General features: G+C 42.0%; 1 protein-coding gene across 7 annotated transcripts in view; it reads left to right on the top strand.

The window, feature by feature from the left end:
• LOC141776438 (disco-interacting protein 2 homolog C) overlaps nt 1-26,195 on the top strand; it is a 214,947-nt gene that overhangs the window by 63,080 nt on the left and 125,672 nt on the right. Inside the window, exon 1 of one of the 7 annotated variants that reach the window (XM_074650048.1) lies at nt 4,853-4,876. The exons of 5 other annotated variants lie outside the window; for them this stretch is intronic. The gene's annotated coding sequence lies outside the window, so the exon portion shown is untranslated. Of the gene's footprint in view, nt 1-4,852; nt 4,877-21,258; nt 21,368-26,195 lie in introns of those variants that run through there. One more of the 7 variants, XM_074650046.1, reaches the window with a different exon arrangement.

The raw sequence follows: 26,195 nt of genomic DNA, 5'->3' as shown, positions 1-26,195 counted from the left end.
TGTAAAATAATGTTGTAATGTACACTATAGCAGCATTTACACAAGTAGGACTATTGTTTTTTTCAGTACTGAAAATATTTTATATCTGTTAACAATCGACACTTTTTAATACTTTAGTTTGGGGGAATATAAACATGTTTTAACGTACTGTACATCATTTTCAGATCGAGAAACATCTCCTCAAAGAATAAATATACACGCCAGTGAATTTGACCAAAGCATGTACTCTAATTCGGGACGTATTGTTCTTGTGAAGCTCAGTTGGTGTTCATTAAACACTTGGAACACCCTAAAATACAATGAAATATACTTAAAGTCGATTACACCATGATAATTTACAGTCTGCAACTTTACCAGAGTTGAATTAGAGTTAAATACAGGATGAATACAGTAGAGTGAAGTACATTGTGTTAGATTGTACAGGTGTTAAGGTGTTTCCATCCATTGCATCATCAGTGTGTTCTACACACTGATGATGCATGACCCTTCTATCATTATGCTTAATTTTGTGTAGAAAGTAAAGGTTGCAGATGTTTCTATAACTCCCAATCCCACAGTTTTGGCTGCTTCAGTGACCCAGTTTGCTCGTGAGGAAATTCACATTTCACAGGTCTGTGCTCACTGTTTTTACTCTCAGTCACGTGGAACCACATAAAAAGTAAAGCTCTAAACTGAACTAGGTGTTCTGAGTACAAAAGGAGAGCCAGGTGCATGGCTTCTGTTTGTCTCTCTACTCTTTGATGAGGCTTGTTGACTCAGTGATGTCACTCTTTCAGACACTTGTAGGGCTCATATATGAGAGGGAATACAAATATCCTTCCCGACAAGCTAGCATGACATGGTTGGTACTGATGGATTCCTTAGGCTTTCTAGCTTATGTGATATCTGAACCTTCACTCTAGCTCTAAAACTGAACCTGCTGCAGCCTCTGAAAGACAGTCATTTCGGTCTCAGGGGGTTAAGAATGCAAACATTACCCCAGCCTCTTGACGTGGGGTTTTGTCTTTGCTGTCAGTGATTTTGTTGTATCTTTATGGACGTCTGAGGGGAAACTCTGCTCAGTTTTTGCACAGCATTTGTCTCTATGATTTCTTTGGAGCTCTCTCCTACTTTCTTTTCTTTTCTTTAAGATGTCTGATAGAGATTTATGATGTTATCTCTCCCACATAGAGCGCTCATCGTCACTTTTTCACACGCTGGATGTCTCATCTTGCAGTGAAACTCCTCTTTTGTTAATGTCATCACAAAAAAGCGCCGGCTGCACATCGCTCCTATCAGCACTCTGCTTTCTCTTCTCTTTCTCAAGCTTTGCTGTTCAGCTCTTTTTCAGTCCGTCTGTGATTGATGCCTGACAGAGAAGCCAGACGGAGTCCGTACAGACTTGGCTGCTCTGCTCGCTGCTATTGATTCTTTTTCACTTAGGCCATAATGAAGTATTGGTCAGCCTCAGCGAGTGTCAGCAGTGCTTAGCGAGGCAGCAGGTGAGAAGAGCCTCCAGACACTAGACTTAATTACAACCGGTCCTTGTGTATTCAGCTTCTCTTTGAGCCGCGCTGATGGCATTAGCGTGGAGTGGCGTTGGATGGAGTGGGAGTGGGCTGCAGCTATGATGAAATGAGATAAGAAATGATGAGTCTTTATTTATTACCGGGAGGTAAATTCATATATTCAGTGGTGAAAAGAAGTACTCGGATCATTTACTTACCAAGTAAAAGTCCTGCTTTCTGAGTCTCACTTAAGTAAAAGTAGAGAAGTATTATCAGTAAACATACTTGTAGAAACTTAAAAACTAAGTTCTGATACACAAATCAGTTTTTATTTCCAATCTTTGCTTTTGTTGTGAAATATTGGATCTTTTTACATGACTTGCTAACAACTCAAAATCATCTAAAATGAGACAAAAGGCCCCAACTAGACACTGCTCCTCTAGAACGGCTCCTTTCCAATGTTAATATATTATATTATATTATAGAATATTATATTCTGTTTTTATCCCTACAGTACGGCACCATATCATTTAACCTCATTGTATGTTTTTTAGTCCCTATAGTCGTCAAATAAACTTATTGGAGTAAAAAAAGTACAATATTTCCCTCTGAGATGTGAGATGATGATTTACAAGTATGTAGTGGCATAAAATGGAAATACTCAAGTGAAGTACAAGTGCCTTAAAATTGCACTTAAAGGTCCAGTGTGTAGGATTTGGCGGCATCTAGTGGTGTGGTTGCAGATTGCAACCAACTGAGTACCCCTCCGCTCACTCCAGCTATGGAAGGATGCATCTGCTAAATGGCTCAAATTGAAACGTTGTCTGAGATAATCACTGGCAGGTTGTTGTGGCTGAATTTCTGCTGTAGTCCCTCCGACAGCAACGCTAACACCGGCCTGATTCTCTGGTTACAACGCCTTGAGCCAATCAGAACGCAGGTAGTGTACATGTCGGGATGCATATCAGAAATACCCCCCGAGGCCCTCGTCTCACACGCACGCACGTACACACTCATATATTGGAAACATATGCTTGTGGAAGAAAAAGCCTGCATTATTTATTACATGCTGTCAATAACACGTGCCTCCCAACACAGGAAACCATATGTTAACCCCCCCAACATGTATGTTAGTGGTGTGTGTGTTATCTGATGGAAGAGCTGAATGTTGGAGGGAAAGTATGTATTTGTCACGAATCAGGAGCCAGGTTTCTATCCAAATGTTTCACACATTTTAGCTGAGTTTTATGTAAAGAATACATGATTTCTAGAAACTGGTTTAAAAGCTGCAAAATCACATATTCTTTAAACGCTTTATTTCAAACCTGACCGTATGTTTCTCTTGATATAAACCTTAAAATATTTAGGATGTTTGTTAGGGCTGGGGCGATACACATACCTCACGATTTGATTTCTGATCAATCTTATTAAGACAAATATATAACTGTATACGTAAATACAATTAAAGTGTGTTAAATATAAATGCAAGAATAGTATAAATAAGAATTAAATAAGAATATTGCTTGATAATGCGTGGACGAGTGGTGGAGTATTTTTTTTTTTTGTTATTTTGCATTTACTTGAAACGTGGATAGATGCAGAGAGATGTCATGCAACAAAGGTCCATGTTTGAACCGGGGACTCTGTAATTACGTGGCGTGCATCTGAGACCGCAAAGCCTCGAGGACGCCACAACGACCTCTGTCATTCATTTTGATCAGCACATGAACTTGTTTGAGACTCCTAAAGAGCTAAATTTAGGACGTCAGACACTAAATCTAAGCATCTGTGGTCTGGAAAACTGCAGCTTGGCTCTCTAGACGTCTCCTCTACGTACGAGCTGTCATTTTATCTACTCGTGATTTGCAACCCGTCTTTTGCTTTCCTCAAAGACGTTCTGTTGTAAAGATCAAACCTCCATTCCACCTTAAATCCCGGGGAAACTGTGTGTTGGTTTTCCTGAAGGAGCTCCGAGCGCACTGCCCATAAATGGACACGCTGAAGGGAGAGAGGAGAGAGAAAGGGGGGACAGATAAGAAGAGAAGAAGAGGTGTGTAAGGAGGGCAGCAGGAGGAGAACACGGTTTAGAAAACGTTACAAAATGTAGAGAGAAAGAATGAGAGTTTAAAATAGGGAGAGGAAGGAATGCCAAAGGAAATGAAAGAGAAGAAGAGAGTGAGTGAGCGAAGGGGAAAAGTGATCCGTTAGCCAACACAAACACAGGAAACGGCAAAGTCCAAAAAAGAAAAGAAACGTCTTTCTTTGAACAGAAACAGAGATCCCCTGACTCTCTGGCAAACACCGTCAGCCTGCTGACTCTATCCTGAAGTGAACCGAATGTCGTTTCTCCTTTTTCTCAATCGCTTCTCACTACACCACCTTTCGTAAAGCTCCAACCAAATATTGATAAGAAGTGAAAGCCAATTGATCGTTCCATTGCAAAATCAGCGCCCAGCAGCAGAGCTACGCCTCCGCCATTTTGGACTGAAATCGACTACCGGATGCCAGTAAAACGTCCGCCTACAAAGTGCTGTACAAAATTAAAACAAAATGATTTCTATTCTATTGTCATACTTTTAAAGTCTCAACCAAAATAGCCTGTGTTGAACAATACAAATATTATAAATATGCATACTATTATAACTATTTACTTACTTTCTTATTTATTTATTAAACTTTTTTGCCCTGATTTTTTGAACAGATATGTGATTCTTCAGTGTGCATGTGTTTAATTGCTCTTTAAATGTGAAACACTGAGCTCAGATCAGCTGAAGTTTTAACGGAGCTGTTGAACAACTTAACTGGGTAGCCTGGCAGGGGGTGGAACAACGTCCTAGAAAGCACTGAGGAGACAGTGTGTGTGTGTGTGTGTGTGTGTCTATGAGTGCATATATAATATAGTATATGGGTCTGTCTGCCTGTGTGTGCTCATAAATGACACCACAGGCTGCATCTTTGTGTGATTTTGTGCACTGGGGCACGTATTTCTGCTTAGAGACATTTCCTGCATTAGGTGTATGTATGCACACGTTGCCTGTGTGTGTGTGTGTGTGTGTGTGTGTGTGTGTGTGTGTGTGTGTCGGACCAGAAGGGCCCTGTCACCCGGCGGCGAGTGCGAGGTGAAGTGACAGATTTGGATCAGCGGGGGGAGACCGGCCGCTGCAAACTGTGCCACGCGGTTTAATAATGCAGCAGATCTAATTCACACACCTGAATTATGGAGACGGAGACGCCGTGTTTCCGGGGAGCGTTTTTCTTGTGACACAGTCTGAGGACTTGAGGCCAGACGGCCAGCAGACACCGCAGCCCTTCAGACAGTCTGGAGGTCAGTCGGGGAGAGACGACGCGCCGACGGAGATACCTTTAACTACGTGCTGCTTTCTCTGGAGGTAAATAGACGGAATCATTTCATCCATTTATCGACCGCTGGTTGACTTTAACATATTTACTGTTAACAGACTTTTGCTGATGATGTTCGCTTTATTGATCAAAACAAGTTAGAGGGGGCTGTTTTTGCAATGGATCAAATCAGAGCTGCAACAATTAGTCAATTAATCAATTAGACAGGAAATGAACTATTTTTATTAGTAATCATTTTATTGATTTATTTACCAATCAGTGGCTGATTCCAGCTTCTCAAATGCTTTTCTTTGTCTCACACATTTGCAAACTGAATGTTTTGGCTTCTTTGTTGGACAAAACAAGACATCTTGAAGACGTGGACTGAGCATGTTTCACTGTTATCTGACGTTTTATAGACATAACTGACCGATAAAGGAAATAATCTTCAGATGAATCTTTGGAGGAACTCGAGCTGTAACATTAACGGTAATTTCAGTGCTTCAAAATGCTCTGATTTGAATTAGTGATAAGCAATTAAAAATTGATGTTTACAAATGCTCCTCTCAGCTCTTTTTAAAGCTTCTTCCTCACATGTTTAATGGTAAATCCTTTCCTTTAAAGGGCGGCTCCATTATTTTTTTGTTTTTTTAGCCCAAATGCTATTTTCTCATATGACCTGATGTAGGTTTCTTCACGCTGACGCTGCTACATGTACAGTATGTATACATCCTTATAGTCGGTGTATTAACGTTACATACAGTAACTTAGATAGCGGTCAGCGTGCTCCCAGCCCAACCCTTCAGTTATTTCCAAACTTACAACAGCGAGTGTGGTTGACCAACGTTGAGTCAGCTAGTGCTAGCATTCTCATCATTCATAACCTTATTGATCAGCTTACTTCGGTAACCTACATCAACGGCTGAGTGGGCGTTTCCATTTGAGAAAAACAGAAAAGAACACAGATGGACCGGCCCTTTAACTTTGTCCATAGAAGTGTTTTTTCTTTGGACTACAAAGAAAGAATGAACCAAATAGTTTCAACGTGGAGACGACAGTTTTAACTCAATAGCATGTTGAGATAAAAGTGTATGTTTCTCTGTTTGGTGTGTAATTACAGCAGACGGCCGGCTGCTTCACGGTAATAATGTCTGTTATTCAGACTGCAGGAGGCTCGATAGGAAACAAACACATGGACGTGCAGCACCGTCGGCCTCGCACGCTTTCGACTGCCCTCTCCTCCCTTCACACCTCACACATTCACAGACTGACAGTCACAGATAAGAGCTCTTAAAGGTCTTGTGTGAGGGTTTTGGTGTGTGTGTGCGTGCGTGTGCGTGCGTGCGTGCGTGCGTGCGTGCGTGCGTGCGTGCGTGCGTGCGTGCGTGCGTGCGTGCGTGCGTGCGTGCGTGCGTGGTCCAGACTGATTTATTTCAGCCGACACCTGATTTGAGGAGTGTACTTCCTCAGTTACAGTTCTGTCTTTTGAGGTAATGTTCAGTTTACTCACATAGATGTTTAGTTCATTATTGAAGGGGAGGTTTGGGCCGTTAACTTACAGTTTGAAGAATATCATCCTGGAGGGAATGGGAATCACGGAGCATTCTGAGGCGCGCTGACATTCTTGGAGGGGGTAGCGTACGGAGCTACGGTAGACTGTCATTATCTGTCACCGGTCTATTCATCTGTCATCTGTCAATCATTCATCACCACAAATGTATAAAGTATTTGCCAAAGACAACTATGCATAAAGAGACAGAGGCAAAGAGGCGATAAATTACAAAACTGAAGTTAGTTAATGATATAAATCCTTTGAATTAGGAGGATCTTGACAGTTTGCCTCCCATTACAGTCACTGATGTGTTTTGGCGTTAGTGAACATCTGTCAGCAGTTCAACATGTGTTAATCTTTGGAGGCCGATATATGACATTAAGAACTACAAGCTAAATGCCAACTACGCAATCATCCGGACAAAGATAAGCTAGCTTATCTTGAAACCTATAACGTTAGCCTACCTTCGTGTCTGACTGTATATTATATATACAACAATTCTGCTTTTAAATCGTATTCACTGTGCAGTGTTTCACGTTATCTTTGCAGTAAACAGCCAGCGAATGGCAATCTTATCCTTTATCCTCCCAAACTGGCCGACTTGCGCTCGGTGACGTCACATTTCCTGTACAGAAATTATCTTGACGTACACAGTAAAGACAGATTAATAGGAAGCAGCATCAACAATACTGTTTATTAAGAATAAACTGGGAACAGAGAGAGAGGTTTTGGCAATTAGTCTTCATTAACATCTGCTTGAAATGAAGTCCATGAGTTACATTATGATATCGTTCAAGCTCCAATCAGTAAAAAGAGTATTAGGCAAAGGTACATTCTAATGTTGTCATAATGTGTTCAAATGGAATCTTATAAAATTTTGTTTTTGGCTTTTGAAACTTGAATAAATCCAGTTGTTTGAAGGAGATAGATCTCTAAAGTGGCAGACAATGAAAAAATACCTGATTTCTGCACATTTTTATATAAATGTTGCGTGGATGTGTGTTGCTGGATGTTGTTTGTGTGTGTGTGTGTGTGTGGTCTGGATGGGCGTGGACACTATCTGTCAGACATTGAGGCCAGACGGAGAAGCAGAGAAAAGGGGAATACTCTGGAGATCAAATAAAGGATGAAAGAGACGGCAGCATAAAGGTAGAAGACAGAGGAGGAAACACACAGTAGGTCAGGCTGTCAGAGAGAGAGGGAGAGAGGGAGAGTGGTGAGAGGTCTCTGGTGTGTTCATGAACCCGTTTCCTCAGCAGCAGCAGCAGGAAGAGGAGGAGGAGGAGGAGGAGGAGGAGGAGGAGGAGGAGGAGGAGGAGTAGTCTGTCGACGGGATTTGTTCCAACGTATGTTAGTGCTGTTTCAGACGGCATGAAAGATTGATGGAGATGAAAAGGCTGGCTGGTCGTCTGGGTGGGACTCTCTGATGGAGGTGCAGGAGAGAGCTGCAGTGGTTCCACTTCTACAGATACACAGGAAGGTACGATGAACGAGGCTTCGTGATCTGTGGACTTTTACAAGCTGCTCTTTGATGTGTCCTGTTGCATGTTGCTGCTGCGGTGGTTTAGTTTCCCCATGGAGGTTGTTAAACCTTAATTTACACTAATGAGGTAAGGTCTCTTCTGGTAATGTCACATGGTTGAAAATACAAATACTGGAAGTAGTATTCAGATCTTTTAAAGGGACCTTGTGGAGTTTTTGACCGCTAGCGGCGCTGCAGAGCAACGCTGTATTCTCATAGTTGATGCAATCCACATTGCAGCATGTCAGCTACAAGCAGGGAAGAAGGAAAGTGATAGCAAACATGGATGTAAACAATGCAGGTTCCACAAATATATATATTTTTTAAAAATTGGCTTTTAAAATTTGGAACCACTGACTTGGTTGTTTCATTGTAAGGGTTTTTAGAGGCCTGAAGATGTGAAAGTATCCAGTATTTTTCGAGCAAAAAATTAAACAAATGTAACCTCAAAGAAAGAACAAAAATTTAATTAAAAAAAAGTCAGAAAAAAGTGAGCGTACTTTTAAATGACAGCATTTTTCTTCTCTGTTATCACTTTAATTATCTCTTGACCCCCCTTCTGATTTATCTTGTTACTCCTTTGGGTATGCTGACTTCTCGGTAGGGAGGGTGTTGTAATGCATTATTATATTTAGTATGAAGCAACCAGACAATAACTACATGTTCTCGTTTTTCCAGTGATTCAGACGTGGATGTGTTTCATCTCGATTCTGTCAGCAGTGTGAATAAACAGACTTTCCAGAGATTGCAACAATTATTTTCTGACTCCCTTGGGCTTGGATTGCAGCGATGCGTCACTCTGTTGCTTGTCCTTGCATCAACAATTAAACCTGATTGCGTTGTAAAAAAAAGAAAAACAAGCTTTGTGAGTGAGTAGAGACTGAAGTTGTGAAAACAGGAACAGCTGCTCCTCGAGGTGGACGACTCGAGGAGGACTTGCTGCCGGTGTTTTACAGCAGCGAGCGGAGCGCCGCTGCGTTATCGGCATACCACGAGTTCCTCGGTCGGTCTGTCGTCACCTTCCCTTCAGAGGACCACCTGCTGAGGGAATACAAACGAGACGTTTTACCCATCCGTCTTTCAGCGGAGCACTTCATGTTGTTGCTGCTGTTATGATCAACATTAGTTCAACATGACGACGAGTGCTAAGAGACTGGGACGGTTGTTATCTATCCATCTGAACTCTCTGACCTGATGGTTTATTCTGATGGCATTATATTCTTAAGACTGTGATTGACTCTTAAATTTGTCAACTCCACATTAACCTGGATTCATTTTTGGTTAAATTAGGGTTCGTTTTTTGCTTTGACTGTCCCTTTAAAGGGACTATTTGTAACTTTCAGAAATGCTTGTTAACAGCGACACCTGTGGCCTTGAAATCAACGAAAGTCAGCGTCGGGCTCGCGCTTGCTCGCTCTACATAGACATGAACGAGCATCGCTCAACACAGTGAGGCGACACACGTCAGCTAAAACCACAATATCACTCTATATTTCAGCTGCTTGGCAGTAATGTTAGCTGACCAGACGAAGGTCTCTCCATGAATCACTGCTGATCCTAGTGTTGGCTTTTCCTGCCTCAGTGCAGGCTCAGGCAGCGGGGCTCCTCAACGAGTTACGTTATCCCCTCCCGACCGCAGCCGGCAGCCGCAGGGAGACACCGGCACCCGGTCGGTAACGAGACAACCACGTTTCTCTCTGCGGAGCCCCTTTACTTCACAAGACACGGGAAACCTCTGTTGGTCTGGAGGAGCTGCAGCAGTTATTTCTGCACAAACGTCCACTGTACATTCACTAGATATTCTCAGAGCTAAACTAACTCTTCTGCAGTGTGGAGTGAGCGCGCGTTCACGTCTAGTAGAGGTGGAGCGAGTACGCGAGAACGCGCGCGCTGTCTGAGTGAAGGCGAGCAGGCAGCGGAGACGAGGCTCCGGCCACATGCGAGCGCGCATATGAGAACGCGCATGTGTCCCGACCCGCTACATTTATACGCTTAAAAATTTACAAACAGTCCCTTTAAATCCTCAAAATACTGATTAGTCAGAGTACCGTTTTACTTTTATCTCTTTACTTTTACTTCCTTCTCTGTCACTATCTCATATTCCTTTTTATTTCTCCGTCCTTTCTCTTTATATATTTGTCCATACTATATAACCAAAAGTATACAGAGACCCTTTTCTGCATGTGTTTTGTCAGGGGCTGTTAATCCTGGTTTGGGCTTTAGGTCCCTCAATACCAATGAAGAGAAATCTTAATGCTGCAGCATACAATGAAAGTTTAGTTCCTGAACCTTTTCTGCAGGGCTTCCCTGCTCCATTTGGAATAAGGTCTGATTCAGAATATCCAAACGGAAAAAGCTGTTTACATGACCCGTATCAAATTCAGAATATTGTCATGTTAGAAATAATAGAGGAATATTAGTGTGCATGTAAACGTAGTCAGTGTTGGACCTCGCTGATGCTCTTGTGTCTGAATGGGAGTAAATCCCTGCTAAATCTGGTGGGAAGCCTGAAACCAGATTAACGCTCATGGTTTTGGACTAACATGCTCACTAATCACATGAGGCTGTAATGCTCAGACATCCACATACTTTTGTCCATGATGGGTATCTGGTCTGTCCTCCTGCTTCTCCGTCTCAAGCACTCTCTCTTTTATCTCCGTTGGCTTCAGCGCTGAGATGCTTTGCTAATCTTGTCCGGTGTGACGGAGCGCTACAGCAGCCGTCCTCCTCTCCGTGATAACACCTCCACCTCTGGCTCCGCTCCTCCATCTTATCTGGACGAGAACGAGCAGCTGTCGACCCCTTTAGCTTTGAGCTAGGCTAACAGTTTAGCTCGGAGAGGCCTCACTTTCAGGATCAGCATCACACCTTGAGTTCAGCAGACGTTCCCAAGGTGACTGCTGCTTGATGATAGACATTTAAGATTTATGTGTACAAAAGAAGCGTGTTACATTTGAGCTGTTCAGGGATAAAGTCGGCTCTATTACAGTTTATACTTCAGCTTAGAGAGCCTACAGTTTGAGATTTATATAATATAATAAACTATATAAACAAACATTTAAGATAAATGTCTTTACACACTGTGGGTGTTTTTTGTGTACGATTAATTCGCACGTCAATATATGTTTTCAAACTGTTGTTTTTGTCATGAGTACTTTCACACAGTTCACGAATATTACGCAGCAAAAAGGCGGATTGAGGTTGATTTTTCTGAGCTTTTGCACCGCAAATAAAGGCATCAACCAATCACGTTGTGCGGAACGGGTTGAGTTACGCCTATATTTACGAAACAACAACACAAAGATGCTGTAGTCTGAACCAAGACGGCAAACTGTATTACTCCTTCAACCTCGACAAAGGCAGCCTAAACCAGATCCACTCCTTCCCTTCTTACCTTTCACAATAAAAGCCCCACACATATAATATTTGAGTATTTCGCATTTTCGTATTGTTTATTTGTCACGCCCTCAGCGTGTAAAGGCCTTAAAGGGATAGTTCAGGTGTTTTGAAGTGGGATTGTATGAGGTACTTATCCATAGTAGGTGTATTACTTACAGTAGATGACGGTCAGTGTGCCCCAACACGGGACGGGTATGACGGAAAACGTATTTTAGCCACCTAAAAGAAAGGCCCACCTAAATAAAATCCCCGTCCACATCACTGTATTGCTTTGCTCCGGTGTTGGTGCTCCTGTCTGTTTCTCTAAGCTGGGGGCTCGCTGACATCTACTGTAGGTAATACACCGACTATGGATAAGTACCGCACACAACCCCACTTCAACACACCCAAACTATCACTTTAATTGTTATGCTACTGGAAGTAAATTACCATTACCATTCTTTACGCTTACAGTTACAGGACAAGCTTTTTGTCATGTCATATCACTTGCTAACATATGGATGGTATATGGACTTGCATTTATATAGCGCTTTTCTAGTCTTCCGACCACACAAAGCTCTTTACCCTACATGTCAGTATTCACTCATTCACACACCGATGACTATGCCAGCATTTGGGGTTAAGTGTCTTGCTCAAGGACACATCGACATGTGACCCCCGGGGATCGAACCAACGACCTTCTGACTGGTGGACAACCTGCTCTACCCTCTGAGCCACAGCCTCCCACGGATATAGCAGCTTTGAAAGTGAGTTCAACCTTTGAAGAGTGAACCAAAGTTTTGTTCTTCCAGACTTTTACTGCTATCAAGTCAGTGCAGTATTTTCTACACCCACGTCCACATGAAGAGGCGATGAGAGGAATGAATAACAAGACCCAGACATCAGATACCAAACAGTCATTCATGCTAACAAGGCTATCGTTCTCTCACGGAGGTTCAACCTTCAGGTGGTTTTATCAGTGCGGCTGCTAGCAGGCGACCTCGCCGGGGGCCAGCGCAAATTGATTTTTCCGTTCCGCTTCATTCCCTTTCTGACGGTGGACGGCTTTAGATGGACAGATTTAGCTGCTAACGGCAGCTAGCAAGGCTAATCCCCAGCCTCCTAATGCAGCAGGTATACCTCGGTGCTGCTGTTTGCCGCTGCAGCTGAAGGAGAAACAAGGTCGGCATGTGGGAAACGGGGGGTTATTTATTTTGTTTTTACAGTAAACCAACTTTTTTCCCCCCTATACCTGGCAGACCACTTGTATTTTTTGTAGTATATGTTTTAATTTGAATTGGACGTAGTGTATTTGTGCAGACTTGGAGCATCCTTCCTTATTATTTCACAATAAATTTCAAATTATAAACTGGATAATAGGTCAGAAACATGTGAAAACCAGCCGTGTAACGTTCTTAACACAGCTTCAACACCGATGATATTCTTGTGCACTTGCAGTTTTTTGCCAGAGGATAATACACGTCTCTCCTGTTCTATTTAAATCCACGTGACGTGAGCTGCAGTGAAAAGTTAATTCAGGACAAAACCCGTGTTTAAATTGTTCTTGTGACTTCAGGCTGAGACGGAGCTGCTTCCTCTTACACAATATGAGTGATTTTTTACAAGACTCATTAGGACTTTTGGTGCGGCGGAGCTGCCAAGGTGTCGTCCTCGCCGAATGAACTCCTAATCGTGTAACGGTTAAATGAGAGAGTGTAATTAGAGTTGATGAAGAGGAGCAGAGGGGTAACTGGGTTGTTAAGTCACGAGGGCAGACGAGGACGCTCGGTATTATTCCTGTCAGACACCAGAGAATCATCGTCTGACTTTCTCTTTCCTTTTCTGCATTTCTGCTTCAAAATATATCAAATCTTCTTTTTTCTGCTCCTCTCTGCCTCTGCTGATGTTTGAAGCGTTGACGTTCTTTACAGTCGGACTTGTCGAAGCGTTGTTGACATGACAGGAGACTCAGATAGTGGAGGAGTAAATATTGTAAACACTGCTGTCAGACGGGGCATTCATGCTGGATAAAATCTCTCTTGAGTCACCGCTAAACATGCAGCGAAAAGCACATTATAAATACTGTTTTAGTTACACTGCTGAGAGCTGGTGTTCTTCCTCCGGCCATAGAGGTCGAGTCAATACACAAATATTCAGGAGGAAAACCGATCGTGTGATTTGGGTGAAGTGGAAAGTGAGTCCAATTTTCTTTTGGGCCAAAACCCTGAAATATTGTGGTGTACAGACGAGTGTTTAAGAACGTGTTTAAGTTTGCTAACTTCGTCTTAAAAGCCTGGAAAAGAAGGGAAGATAGATTAGTGAGTTATTCTGATTTATGAATGTTGTTGTCTTTAATGATGATCTAAAGATTGGAACGTGAAAGATGCTTTAGCTGCTTCTCTATTTTTTGAGTTTTGGCTGGACGTAGTTAAATGTTATATTCTCAATTACGTTTGGAGGGAAACTCATTTTCTCCCGGATCACGGTCGCAGTTTTACAAATGTAGCTAATGTTGTTAATTGAAACAAAACATACCGAACGCACCGGACCGACTCGGTGGGCTGCTGTCGACAGCAGCAACGAGCGGTGCGGATGGGGGAGCCCCAGTCTTCGCTCTGCGGTGTGCGTCGGCTTGGGATTATAACCGAGTGAGTGAGTTAGTTAGTTAGTTTGTTAGTTGAAGGAGAACACGGGTAACATTAGGCCGATAGTGTCTCTAGTGTTTGCTTTGGTGATAAGTTTTACTTTGCGACGGGAGTTTTGGTCTGCTCATGTTGAGCCAGTAGCAGAAGCTACCGGCAAGTTCCGTAAACAGACGCCATAACGCAGGCGCTTCAGAATACAGAGGTGCTTTCGGCGTTTATTTTCTTAGCGACCCTGTCTTTGAACGGTCTGAATGAGACAGCAGAGGAGGAGAGACAGGTGAGACAGGTGATCAGAGAGGGGAGAGGACGGGAGATGGGGAGACAGTCGGCAGCAGCTGGACTCAGTGCCTGTCGGAGGCTCTTTCAGTGCCACTAGCCAGCGCTGCAGTAACGTTACTGATCTCCGTTTCAGCGTCAGTAACTCAGCCGAGCCAACCAACCCCGTGACGTCACAGACTAGAGTACTGCAACATGGCGGCGCTATTGTCACAAAAAAAATGAAACGGAATCTTCTTTTTTCTCTTAAATGCTGACATTTGTCACGTTTGTTATTTAATAGTTCATTTGAGTGGAAATCCTTTCAGTAAACCAGCTTAACTTGGTTGAACGCTTCATTTCCATTTTAAGATTTGAGACTATGCTCATGTGATCTCAATCCCAGTTTGAGTCCCGCCAGTGACATTTGTTACATTCCTCTTTATCCCCTGTCATCTCTCTGTTGTAGGATATCTGATGGAGGCAAAACATGCCCCAAAAATACACAAAACAAACTCTCAATACTTGAAGCTGGGTATATAGAAAGTAACAGACTAAAAGATCGTGCTGCCTCTCTGTTATTATCTCATCAGGTCATTTCTCTCTTCCATATGTTCATTGAGTTTTCATTGCGTTCGTGTGATTACAGCTGTGCTTCCCTGCTGTGTCTGAGGTATTTATGATAAACAGACTGAGATAAATGAGTAAAGTGAGCTCTTCATTCCCTTTCAGAGTCATAAATCTTCAGCTGTTTAGTGTGCGAGGTATCATGTTTGTAGGTGTCTTCCAAGTAGAACAACCACATCTGTTCCCATGTTTAAGGGCTGTAGGGATCTGGTGGAGATGTAATGTAATACAGAGATTAGAGCAGGACAATGCAGACAGATTCCTTCTCTTTTTCTCCTGGTGCACCTTTATTGCTTCACTTCCCTCGAGTCCTGCGACAAACTCTGGTCTGGAGCTGCTGACGGAGCTGAACACCAGGGGGGCGGGGGGGTCAAACCCCTTGGGGTCCAGTTTCAGATATGCTGAGAGGGCAGGGAGCGCCGCCACCGCCGCCGCTGTCGTAATGCCAAACCTGCTTTTCAAGAACTGATTATAACACTCTGCTGTGCCTCGAGTCCTGGACAATAAATGGTTTCATGGGAGCGGAGAGACAGTGGAGCACATTTAGTGCAACTTAATCCAAAAATGTTCCTGTAAAAGGTATTAGCTTTGCACAAAAAGCTCACAACATAGAACCTCAGTAAATCAAAATAACACTGAACTCACTGTACAGACATTTTTTTTATTAAAATGGAACAAATAGCTCAATAAAGTGGCAAAAAGCTCAATCCTCGCTGCAAAATCCAGTTTTGACCTGACCGATCATGCAGACTTTCATAGCAAAAATGTGAGAAACATGTAAAAGCCAACAAGGCTTCTTAGTAATTTAAGTTACTTTCAGTTTTCTGCTGTAATCTGAGTAGGCCTGTCACCATAACTACTTTTGTTGGACAATATATTGTCCAAGAAATAATTGTGATAAACAATATTATTGTCATTTTAAGACCATTTTGTGCCACCGATATAATGATAATATATTAGCATAATAATAATCCAAGTACACCGTCTCAAAGAGCAATGAACTTTACATTTTTAAGAATATTCAGACATTGTAAAAAAAACTGTTAGATATCTTAAATAAATGAAACATATGAAAGAAAACCACACAACCAAAACAATAAATAAAATGGACTCTCACAACAATCGTCAGATATGTGACGTGATTAGTTTGTTGGACCCATAAACCTCCCCACCCCTCTCAGCGTAAGTGGTCTTTATCGCTTTTTATACTACTACTACTACTAATAACTTAGTATAATCTCTACGAACTCCTAATTTGCTAACTGTACAGACATTAGTAGTTGTTGGCTGGCTAACAGAGTGCTTTGAGTGTGTGAGGAGGAGTGTGTGAGGAGGAGTGTTTGTTACAAAACCTGCAAAAAACAGGAAATCAAGTTTCTGTCCTTTTTCTTGAGTCTGTTTATTTGTGAAGTGGAGTCGTGCCGGTTCAAGTGCAGCCTTCAATCTCTTTTGTCTCTTTTCATGCCGCCTGTTTGCACTCGTCCACATCTTCACTTTGACTTTGTTTGCAGTTGAGCTGATTCTTAACATTCACTTTGCATTCAGTGTGAGCGCCTTAACAATAACAGCAGTTGTCAGTAATAATACAGTGAATTAAATAACATTGGTAGCAGAACTAGCAGTAGAAGCTAGAGCTGTGTGTGTGTTAGTAACCTGTAACAGCCCTCTCTCACCCCACACTGTTTAATGGAGTTTAAACTCTCCTTTATGGACTACAGACTTCCTGTTCAGAGACCGCCGCCACCGTCTTGACGCTGTGTGCTGCTGCACTACATTTGTTGTCAAACTTCACATTTTTAATGAAAAAAAATGCTCAACTAAAACACGGCTGATCAGCTTTTATATTCAAGTGACTTTGAATGTTTAAGACTGATGTGAGCGGCGATGTTTTCATCCAGCTGTGGACCCACGATTGTACGAAATAATTGAAACGTCATTTAAAGAAATCAAGTGTTTGGTTTACAGCAGCTGGGTTGAGCTTCAACTTCAGCTTCAGCTCCCTAAAGGTTGGAAAAAGTGTTTTGAAGTGGGGTTGTATGAGGTACTTAACCTCCATAGTCAGTGTATTACCTACAGTAGATGGCGGTCGGCGTGCCAGGAGCAAAGCGATGTACTGCTGTGGACGGGGGCAGCATCAAAACGTATTTTAGACACCTGCACATATTATCCTTTTTTAATCGTCATCGCAATGTCAACTTACGCAATAACACATCCCGAATGACTGTGATATTGCACTCAGTTTTTTGAGTCAGTTGAAAGAGAGAATCAGTAGAAAGCTGCACTTAAAAATGTAACTATCATTATTTTTTATTGGTGCCTTTTATGTTCAGTTAAATGATCAATTTGTTTAATAAATACAAAATAATAAATGGTAATTTAGCAGAATTGAGTACACTTTAATATCTATTTATTTATCACATTATCATGTTATTCATCAAAGTAATATTATTAGGATATTAGTAATAATATTTTCCTAATATCGTGCAGCCCTACACTTTAGTGTTAGATTGGATTCCCCCAAAGTCACACAATAACACAACAAACTAACCGATCGATGCCGCGGTAGACCGGCAACTCCTGTGTTCTGAGACGTAAAATTACTGTTTTTGTGAATGGAGTCTGGTGGCTTTGTGGAGATCATAGATAACAGCTTCAGTTCTCTGTCGGAAAGGGCTGTATGACAGCGAGAACATCAAAAGGAAATGTGGCAGCAGAAATCTGATAACAGAGCAAGAAAGGAACTATTGTGTATTTGCACTGTCACAAGCCGGTTAGGAGTCTCTGAAAGTGAATCTGTGTTTATGTGAAAAATGTTCAGCCAAATCTAAAACAGGCGCCGGTTGATCTTAACTTGATGGTCAGCGGCCTGTTGTTACTGTCTGAACCGCAGGATGTCAAAATAAAGTTTTTATGGAGTGAAATGAGAGGCTGCTCTGTTGCTCAGCAGTGTCCAGTGGTTTGAAATCATCTGCAGGATTATGGGAATTGTAGGCTATTGTTAAAGTTGTTCGCAGTAGCATTTACATTCCCAGTTAAGGCACAGGGAGGAGGACTGTATGTTTGTGCTGTGTTGTTAACATGTCATCACATGGATGCAGAAGTGTGTGTTTGTCTTAGCATGAGAGTGTGTGTGTGTTTTGTATCTCAGCAGGATGTCTGCGTCCTGACTGGGTCGGCTTTCTGCCTTTTTCCAACATCCTGTTTTCACACATATGTAAAACACACACTGATACATAAACACACACCTGTGTCCTCCACTAGCGAGGCCACATAAGGCCTCACATTACCTCAGATGTTTGTCAGTATCAACAGCCACAACAATAATTCTCACATGACTTCACCAAAAGTCCACTGAACTAAATTCAAACAGACAAATACCTGAATACTTCCTCCACCACTGAGCTAACAGTATGTATGTTTCAGCGCTGAGCAGTCGGCTGTAACTGGGTTAAAGTTCACTCTATTTCTACTGCGGTTACATTCAGCACCGTGTCCTCATTATATCACTGACAATCAACCTTCCTTATTATCCCTTGTGCCTGTCTGTGTGTGTTTTCAGCAGAGGGAGTGGTTGTTGTAGTAATCGTAGTAGTTGTGGTACTAGTACAGGTAGTAGCACGGTGCTCATGCTTCTGCTGTTGTTGCTCTTCTGCCTTTAGTTTTTCATAATCGTATAACTTTATATTTTGTGTTTTTCCAGGCTGTTCTCATACGCAATACGTAGCTATACCTACCAAAAGTAATGCACTGTTATTCGTGTCAATCAATTTGTGTGTAATTCACGTAATCGTGAACCAGGAAATATAAAGAGCATTGCACGGCTCGTAGGGAGGAGGAGGGGTGGATGGGTGGGTCAAAAAACACCGGGCGTTCGCCCAGGAGACCGGCAGTGGTGACCCGTGTGAAACCAGATGTCAACGTTGATTTATTTGTCACATAACTTAAGTACTTAAGTGACGCTACTTCCATAGTTATTTTAACCCAAACCACAAGCTTTTCCTGAACCTAACTAAGTAGCTTTGTTGCCTAAGGCCCGGGACACACAGGGAATGTCAGCAGCGCGGGGTGGCTGCGGAACCTGTTGTTTTTTATTTCGGCGTCCATGTTAACAGGTACAGTAAGAGCAGCCACACAGCCCGCGTGAGCAGCGCGGATGCGTCTCTTCAAGAGATTCGAGGTCGCGCATATTTTTTACCGGGCGTGATTCACGGCAATAATAGAGTGAAAGTGATCTTTTGACAGTATATTGACATCATATCAGCAACATTACCACAGTTTCAATCTCTGTATCTGTAGAATATGTCATAGACGTGAAAAAAAGTAAAGATTTATTTTTAACTCGACACTTCCTGCTTCCGTTTCAAAATAAAAGCCCTCAAGAGACTTTCTGTGGACAGAATTCCTTCATTTGTTAACACAAGGCTTTTATTCTGAAATATTTACAGTGTTGTAGAACATGCAGTGACTTGCAGGGCTCCATGAATGAATAAAGTACCAGGTTTTGAGCACACGCTTCTTAACCTTTCTCTGTCTAAAATAAATATAAATGACATTTATAATGAAATGAAATGGCCATTATGAAAGACAAACTCTATGTAGAAAGAAAGGGCTGACAGCAGCAGCAGAAACGCTGCCAGCGTGTACGCCACACGTGTGAGCTACGCAGCGGTTCAGCGAGGCAGTCGCCACGCGCTGCTGACGTGCCCAGTCTGGCCCGGGTATAATCCTAACCAAGTTGATATTTTTCTAAACCTAACTAAGTAGCTTTCTTGCCTAAACCTAGCAAAGTTGTCTCCTGTGAAGACGGAAGTTTGTTTTAAAGAGACCGTATGCATGTAACGAGCGGAAATTGTCCCGTGTTGCTGGACATTCGTAGGAACGAAAAAGGAGGACTAACTTTTTCGTAAGATATCATACGATCCGTTATATGAGATTACGTTGGTTGTACGTGGCTGAACACTGGCAGTACGATAGATGTAAATAACATGACAGTACTCATTGTGTTGTTGGTATTTGTAGTACTGCTGATGGGAATGGTAGCAGTGGTAGTACACGGCCGTACAGTAGTTGTAATAACATGACAGTTTTTTTGTGTTGTTGGTATTTGTAGTACTGCTGATGGTAATGGTAGTAGGTGTGAGATGGTTTATAAATCTGCAGTCTGAGCCCACAGCATCTCCTTCAGCAGGTCGCCGTGGCGACTGGTTCTCCAGGTAAATCGGGGCCGTTTGGGGCGTGTCCCGTCACGCCCTCGGCCTGCAGGCTAAATAAATAAACCAGGTGTCCTGTTACAACAGGGTTCAACTGCTTATCCCTCATCTCATCTAACGGTAACCCACATTAGTCCTGAAGTGTGATTCAGCAGATTAACGCCAGTCACTGGAAATGTGTGACGACTTGTTGAAGTACTTCAGGGGGGAACTGGTTTTAGGTTTTTAAACAGGTGTATTGATTCAATACAATAAAACATACTTTCTCACTCTCGATATATGGCAGATAGTTTTGGTTTCATGTGTCAAAGTTTCTGCCTTCAATGCAACACAATGGAGTAAACTAGGCGTTCACTTATGGAGGACAGAACCTGCCAAAATAAAAAAATAAAAAATAAATGACTCAATAAATAAATAAATAAATAATGTCATTAAATGTAGCAAAAATAATATAAAAAATAAATGTAGCCGTTAATTAATTGATAAATTGTGACATAAATTGATATTTCTGTTTTAATTTGCTTCTTTATTTATTTATCTTTGTATTATAAATATATTATAAATGCAAAAATAAAAAAATTAAGTGCAAAAAATAAACAAATACATTTAAAAATTAATAAAAATAATACATAAATAAATAAAAGGGAAAATTAAACAGACTTCTACCTCTGCATAGACTCAAATGAAACAAATATATCGATTCTGGCATTAAAATTTCAAACTCGTGAAAAGAAATCTGCATGCTTAAACACCACTAGAGGACCTATAAACAAAATTACCTAAATAGCTGTAGATGTTCTGATGAGTGCCAGACGAGCCTCGATTGTCAATACTCGGCTCGAGTGAAAAGGTTCAGTTTGGACTGAAACATCATACAGTATTTCCAGCCTCGCAAACTTCTAAATCAATCTCCCGTCCTTCAGCTCAGGCTTCCATCACCTCACCTGAATACCAAAAAGCAAATACAGGAGGAGCAGAAACCTGTGTCGCTGTGCAGCACCGCGGCTGCTGCAGAGAGTGTGTATAAAGTCTGATGGAGGGAGAGTCAAAACACCACCTGTTGAGACGGCGGCGATGACGGCGACGACTGCAGCCCAGTGTGTGTGTTTGCGATAGAAAGCTTTCCCCCCCCCCCCTTCCTCCTCTCCTCCCAGATGGAAACAGTTTGCAGCTCATCAGTATGCGTCTGGGTTCGGTAGACGAGGCTGGAACATGTTGCTGTGGTGAACGCATCACAAATCATGACTGCTGCTCTCTCTCTCTCTCTATCTCCTTTTTGCCTCCATCGATCGGTCCGATTTTTTTTTGTCAGAGCATGAAATGGACCAGCTGCTGTGAGGCAAGTTGTTAAGGTGTGTGAGTTTGTTGTGTGTGTGTGTTTTTGTCGTTTGCTGCATCATCCGCCGCCTCCCTCTCAATTGAATTCATTAGTGTTTATTGGCATGAATGTTACATGAGCCGAGCTGCCAAAAGATCCTGAATATAGCAGCAGTTTATTATGAAACTGTAAATATCTGTGTTGCAGAGCCTCTCTCTCTCTCTCTCTCTCTTCTCTTCTTTGTATTTCTTTATACTTCTCTCCATCTCTCGGTGCAGCAGTGGCTCATGGGAGCAGCCCTGAGCGACCCTGTGGGATAAATCCATTTTAGAAAAACCCGAAATCTTGACAGATACTGGGTTTTTTTCTGTATGAGAAGGAAGGAGGGGAAAGAGGGAGGAGGGTAGAAGGAAAAGACAGAGTGTGTGCATGTACGAACACACACACACACTCAGCAGGGAGTGTGTGTGTGTGTTCGTACATGCACACACTCTGGCAGGAGCCTCCCAGGCATTTTACTCATGTAGGGAATGTAATGAAATCTGAGCCGCTCGTCCTCCTCTGCTTCCCCATGCACCACATACATGGCATTAAGAGGACAGCAGGAAATCCAACACAGAGGACCAACGCTGGGGTTGTTTATTGCAGAAATGATGATGATGATGATTTATAACAATACTGTATTCAAACACTGAAGTGGAACTCAGGGACTCTGGAGCACAGAAATAATTAGAATATGAGGATTTATGTTGGAAGTGTAGTCGATTAAACAGACAGAAACTCATTCAAGCTGTTGGTCTGTACTAACTTTAGAGATTAATGGCTTTAATATTTAACATTTAATTAGGGCTGTTAATCGATTCAAATATTTAATCACGATTAATTGTAAATTAAGGCACAAAATGTACCTTAAAGAGAGATTTATCAAGTATTTAATACTCTTATCAACATGGGAGTGGGCAAATATGCTGATTTATGCAGATTTATGCATATATTTATTATTGTAAATCAATTATCAACACAAAACAATGACAGATATTGTCCAGAAACCCTCACAGGTACTGCATTTAGCATAAAACAATATGCTCCAATCATAACATGGCAAACTGCAGCCCAACAGGCAACAACAGCTGTCAGTGTGTCAGTGTGCTGACTTGACTATGACTTGCCCCAAACTGCATGTGATTATCATAAAGTGGGCATGTCTGTAAAGGGGAGACTCGTGGGTACCCATAGAACCCATTTACATTCACACATCTGGAGGTCAGAGGTCAAGGGACCCCTTTGAAAATGGCCATGACGTTTTTTCCTCGCCAAAATTTAGCGCAAGTTTGGAGCGTTATTGAGCCTCCTTCCTGACAAGCTAGTCTGACATGGTTGGTACCGATGGATTCCTTAGTTTTTTCTAGTTTTATGTGATACCAGTATCTTCACTCTAAACTCTTTAAAACTGAGCCGCTACAACCTAAAAATTGTGAGTTGCGTTAATGCGTTAAAGAAATTCGTGGCATTAAAACTAGTAATGATTATGTCTACCTGACAGTAGCTCTGCTCCCTCTCCTTCTATCACATGAATATATTCTAGATGTCTTGTGCATTGTCATTTAATACACATTTTATATTTAGTATCTTGAGGAAACTTTGGGATCACATGCCGGATCAAACACGCTGATAACACACCAAGGAGCCTCCTCTAATTACACTTTATTGTGTCCGGGTGGCGTTCATGTGTTTCAGGCGGGAGGAAATTCTCTGTGGCACCTACATTACCCACAATGCAACTCAACCGCTTTAGAGATTTTGGTGTGTTTGGCTAATATAGCCTGAATCATTATACAGCTTATTTTACATATAAAGTAGTTCCCCTTTAAGCTTCCTCTCAGTGAATTCAATTGCTGCTGTGGGTTGATATTGGCCTTTACATGAAGTACAGCCATACCATAAATCTGCCAGACTCAGACTCTTGGCCTTTACGTCTGGGGTCTCCTTCAGGTTTTACATCTTCCTTCCTCCATCAAAGCACCGCTTGTTTCCCGCCTGAGAGGAAGCCAGTTCTTATAACTCACGTTTACGGCGATGTTGAAATATCCCGTCCTCTTTCCCGCTCCGTTCCTCTGAGAGGGACTCACAGCGAGTGTTGGTATAACACCCACCTGAGCTTGTTTCGTCGTTGTTTCCTCACGATTAGTGTTTATTTTGGCGGCTCCATCTTCGGTGTCCGTCTTCATTACTACATTATTAGTTTTGTTCAACCTCAATCACCTGAAATGAGGTGTTTGTGGAGGCGGGATTCCAGCTGCTGCTTTTTGAAACAGCAGCTGGCGATGGGAGAGGAGGAGGAGGAGGAGGAGAGAGGAAGAAGGAGGTGAGCTGAAAGTGGTCATTTCTCTTCACCTCACCAAATCCCCAAATCATTTGGCTGTTCTGTTTTTTTTCTATTTAAACTGAGAGGAACGAGGAAGAGGGAGAAGAGGTGGTGTTGGTGGTTTATGGATCTTAATGGGCTCATCTAAATGTAAATGAGCACTGAGGTGGAGACGGAGTGTCTGTGTGTCTGTCTGTCTGTCTGTCTGTCTGTCTGTCTGTCTGTCTGTCTGTCTGTCTGTCTGTCTGTCTCTCTGTCTGTCTGTCTGTCTGTCTGTCTGTTTATCTGTCTGTCTGTCTGTCTGTCTGTCTGTCTGTCTGTCTGTCTGTCTGTCTGTCTGTCTCTCTGTCTGTCTGTCTGTCTGTCTGTTTGTCTGCCGGGAAAGTAAAACTATTTAGAAAGAGGCAAACAGTGTTTTTGTAACAGAGTTCACTTCAGTCCACCTCTCGGTGTGCTTCACAGTATTTATTCAGCAGAAGCTGCTGCTGCTGCTGCGAGCATCATTTTAACATCAGTAGCTCATGATAACATCAGTATGGAGACAAATTACAGTAAACAAATGAGACCATGATGGTGAAAACTGATTTTTGAGATGTGGTTGCTTTATGGCACAAAATATGAGCTAACTATAGGCTATTAGTTGTTATGCAAAAATGTTTTTAGCTTTGTAAGTATCCTGTTTTTCTTTGTCTTGGCATGGTAAATAGAATATTTTGGGTTTTTTTGGGAAGCAATTCGAAGGACATTTTCCATTATTTTCTGACATTTTATGGTCAAAAGTTGAATAAGAGAGAATAATCAGCATTTGCTGCAGCCCTTAAATATATGTTTATATTTTCCACGCAAGCTTTATCACATCATCATGTGGAGCCTGGAGCCTCCAACGGGCAAAATCAACTTTATTTTTGAACACGTATTGACTGTTATGAGCTTGAATATTTCTTCTGACATATAAACCGAACAGAGCGACACAAGCTGAAGGTCAAATAACAAGATCTTCTATCACTGTTAGAGAGAGAAAGTACTACAAGCAGCACCATTTCTGTCATTTACATCTTTATTCAGGCTGGAACTAATAATTAGTTTGATTTAATCCTAGTAAGCCCATTCAAGTGTTTCCAGAGCTCAATGCGACGTATTCACACTACTACAGTCCAAAACTCAAATATATTTATTTTACTATCAAAGGAGGTTTTTGAGAGGCTGGAATCAGACAAGCTTTAAACATTTTTACTAAGGCTGTCAAAATGAACGCGATAATAACGCAAATTCATTTTAACGCCACTAATTTCTTTAACGCAACTTGCGATTTTTAGCTTGTAGCGGGCTCAGTTTTAAAGCTAGAGTGAAGATACTGGTATCATATGAAACAACAAAACCTAAGGAATCCATTGGTACCAACCATGTCATGCTCGCTTGTCGGAAAGGAGGCTGAATAACGCTCCAAACATCGATCGCCAAAATAGTTGGCAATTATTTGAATAGTTGACAACTAATGGATTAATTGATTAATCTTTGCAGCTCCACAGAAACAGAAATGTGTCTGCCGTCAGCAGCTGCTCTGTTAGCAGGTCAAACAGGGATTTGGCTTGTTGATATCCACCCACCACGGCAGATACAACCACCCATGGTCTCAGTGTGTGTGTGTGTCTGTGGGCCAGGGGATTAGCCATATTAGCCATGTTAGATACACACATGTGGCCGGCACAGATGCTGTGGAAACTCAATCTGTACAGTTGGAACGATTGGGGTCACCAGAGGTGGTTAAGCACCAGCTGTGTGTGTCTGTGTATGTGTGTGTGTGTGTGTGTGTCTGTGTGTGTGTGTGCTATAACTACGGCATAGCGGAGGCTTCTGGACTCCAGTCTCATGGCCGGGATCCAGTCTGAGGATATTCAGGGTTGCAGGAAGACGTCCAGCTTCAGCCGTTGCTTTGTGAGCAGAATCACAGCTTTATTTTCTACCGTAACACCAAAACATTCAAACTATGTTCAACTATGTTCAACTATGTGACGTTTTCCTTCTAATTTGTTCCAAATGAGTTTCTTTTTTTTCAATTTTTAATATTAAATAGTAGAGGTAAACAAGGTACGGTGATGAATAATGTTTGTTTTGCTGATGAAATCAAACTGTAAACACCACCAGTAAACAAAAAGCTGGTGTATTTCGGTGTTACGATGTTGTATTCTGACCTGTCAATCAATCAGTTTCAGACTCGTGACAGATTTCAACCCCGCGGTTTGACAGTTGGCGGAGGGTTGTTTGTTTACATCTGCCAAATTATGCACAAATGTCATACAGTATATCCGTCAGCAAATGAAGTAGTTTGGTACGATGAGGTTTTATTTAGTGTCTGTATTTGTACAGCAGAACAGAGTTCAGGTTGTTCTTCATCCGGTAATGAAGTCGAGCCTTTCGACGAGTTTCAGCCCACATAGTCTGGCATTTATTCACTGAAGGGATATTTTATTTGCATTTTAGCCGTTGAATTAAATCA

The sequence above is a fragment of the Sebastes fasciatus genome, chromosome 11 (assembly GCF_043250625.1).
Source record: "Sebastes fasciatus isolate fSebFas1 chromosome 11, fSebFas1.pri, whole genome shotgun sequence".
NCBI classification, from domain to species: domain Eukaryota; kingdom Metazoa; phylum Chordata; class Actinopteri; order Perciformes; family Sebastidae; genus Sebastes; species Sebastes fasciatus.
This window is presented reverse-complemented; position numbering and strand designations above follow the sequence as displayed.